The sequence below is a fragment of the Mandrillus leucophaeus genome, unplaced genomic scaffold (assembly GCF_000951045.1).
Source record: "Mandrillus leucophaeus isolate KB7577 unplaced genomic scaffold, Mleu.le_1.0 Scaffold417, whole genome shotgun sequence".
Taxonomy (NCBI): Eukaryota; Metazoa; Chordata; class Mammalia; order Primates; family Cercopithecidae; genus Mandrillus; species Mandrillus leucophaeus.
The window spans coordinates 2540517-2543513 of NW_012104443.1; the positions used below are offsets into that span (position 1 = coordinate 2540517).

The following is a 2997-nucleotide window of genomic DNA, read 5'->3' on the forward strand; positions in this document are numbered from 1 at the left end:
TATGATCATAGCTCATCGTATCCTCAAAATTCTGGGCTCAAGCAATCCTCCTGTCTCAGCCTCCCAAGTACCTAGTACTACAGGTGTGCACCACCACACCTGGCTACTTTTTAAATTTTTTGTAGAGATGATATCTTGCTATGTTGCCCAGGCTGGTCTCAAACTCCTGGCCTCAAGCAATCCTCCCACCTCAGCTTCTCAAACTGTTGAGATTACAGGTGTAAGCCACTGTGCACAGCCAACAACATTTCCTTTTCTAAGAGGGCTTCATACTTCATAACTTGCTTTCATTCATATTATTATAATTAGCATTTATTGAGCTAGACACTAAACTGAATGCATACATGTATCCTCTTATTAAATTCTCCCAAAAACCCTATGGAGTGGATAATGTTATCAGCATCCCCATTTTCTGGTTGGGGAAACTGAGAGTTAGCAAAATCTGATAATATGCCTAAATTCACCAGTTAGTAAGTGGCAAAAGTGGGAGTCAGATACACTCATGCATACATGTGCGCACACACACATACACGCATGCATGCAAATGATTGGGGGCTAGGAAATTAGAATATTTAGGGTTGTTTTTCCTGTCTTCTCAGGAGAGGCCTGCAGCTAAAACACCTTCTGGGAACCAGCAGGAACCTGATCACAAGCTATCTTAAACCCAGCACACTCTTTATCCGCTATTTCCCAGTCAGGTAGAGAAACTGAGCCAATTATTACAGCAGACACATAAAATGGAGCCTTGGAAACTACTTCATCTCTAGAAAAGTTCTAGACCAGAACTTTTCACTTATCTAAATTTGAAAGCCAGTAGGTTCTAAGGAAGAATATAGAAAAAACATAGAATGTGCATAGAATTCTATAGTGGTTAGCGTTTTTAAAGTCTTCAAAATTAAGAGAAATTAGTGTGGGAAGGTGGTACAGCTGGTGAGGAAAAAAATAAACGAAAGTAAGCCTTTACTCTGAACCTGATTCAACAGGTCCATGCTAATTTTCTCATTCATCAGTTCTGAAGGGTTAAACATGAATAACCCTTTTGAAATTTGAATTATCTTTGTTTATTCAGCCTGTCCATCAGGATCGTTAAATGCAGACTGTAACTGGCCTAAAAATTCAGACTTCTTGAGTTTTCCTACAAAGGAAATCCTAAACAGATTTTTATCTCCAGTCATACTCTAGGGAAACACCTGGGTAAAATGTCACCTAAGGGCACTAACTCATCATTGTACTGAACACAACCTAAAAGAGTTTCAGGATCAATGACAGAGGGAAGCAAGAGAACACTTGAAGCAAATCAACACAGTGGTGAGAAGTCTATACCAGAGACATGAGTAGGAATTCTTCACACACACAGAGAATTTCAAAATGGTAGCCTCTCCTTGCTTATCGCATCTCTATTCCATCTACAAGAACATTTTCCATTATCTTCCTTCAAATGGTCTTCTGGTTCCCCTGGTTCATCTCCTTTCTCTTATTAATAATCTTTGATTGCCTGCAGAAATTCTAGAAGTCACAATTCTTGATCCCCTTTAACAAATATTTATTCAGTGTCTGCTGCCTACTGGGCATTACATCAAGGACCTTGTCAGGAAGTATATAAAGAAGAGACTGTATAACAAGCCACATCTGTCAAATAAAAAAAGCACTAAAATTGGGATTAATTTCATATCTTAGGGATCTCTGAATTTAATTAGAGAAACAAGACATACAGTCCTCTATCCATTAAGTTTTGTGTGATGAGAGAGGCAGCACAATTTAATGAAGAGTATGGGATTTGGAAATCTGGGTTTGAACTCTGGCTATACCACTTACTGAGTGATTTTGGACAAGTTATTTAACCTTTCTGTGTCTTCATCTCCTCAAATGTAAAATGAGAATAAATTATATAGTCTACTTCAAAGACTCAACCTGAAGATGAAATGTGAAGTCCAATTTGTATTGTAAAGACATCAGAACAGCATGTGAGAATTACAAGGAAACATATTTAAATAATTCTACAAATAAATGTTAATGCTTACAATCCTGTCGACACTGCAAGGCATACATGGATGAAGCTTTAGTCTTACTCTCAGAAAGGTTGGAGTGTAGCAGTAAAGTGATGACCATGCAATAAGATGAAAGAGTCTCAATGCAGAAGAGGGGCTATGGCTGTGCAGAAAAGGTGAAGATAACCTGGATGAGAGGGGGAGGAGGAGAGGAAGCTTCGGGCCCTTCCTTGAAGGATTCTGACAGGAGGGATTGGGAAGGACAGAAGGAGAGAGAACATTCCATATAGAGAAAACTACTTAAGCAAATGCACAGATACAGCAAGTACTCCTAGTCATAAGCTTAGTAGAAAAGGTACTGGACTGAAGTTAGGTGGTAAGTTTGAATCCTGCTGGTGCAATTTCTTAGCTATGTGACCTCTCTGACTCACCATTTCTCATCTGTAAAATGGAGATGATACCTACCTCATAACTGTAATGATTAAAGATTTTAGGCATTGGCTCATGCCTGCAATTCCAGCACTCTGAGAGGCCTAGAGGCAGGAGGATTGCTTGAGTTTAGGAGTTTGAGTCCCAGCTACTCTGCAGACTAAGGTGGGAAAATCACGTGATCTCAGAAGTTTGAGGCTGCAGTGAGCTATGACCATGCCACTGCAGTTCAGCCAAGGTGACAGAGGGAGACTCTGTCTCCATAAATAAATAAATAAATAAATAAATAAAGGTTTATCCAAATAATGGGCATTTTTGGATAAATACTTGTACAAATATTATCAATGTTTTATGTACTTAACATTTTTGGAGGGACAGGCACGGTGGGTCAGCCTGTAATCCCAGCACTTCGGGGAGACCGAGTTCGGCGGATCACCTGAGGTCGGGAGTTCGAGACCAGCCTGACCAACATGGAGAAACCCCATCTCTAATAAAAATACAAAATTAGCTGGGCATGGTGGCACATGCCTGTAATCCCAGCTACTCAGGAGGCTGAGGCAGAGGAATCGCTTGAACCCGG

General features: G+C 40.1%; 1 protein-coding gene across 4 annotated transcripts in view; it reads right to left on the minus strand.

Moving 5' to 3' along the window:
• The window catches only part of MEIS2 (Meis homeobox 2), a 237230-nt gene that overhangs the window by 34308 nt on the left and 199925 nt on the right, over positions 1-2997 (minus strand). The window lies entirely within an intron of this gene.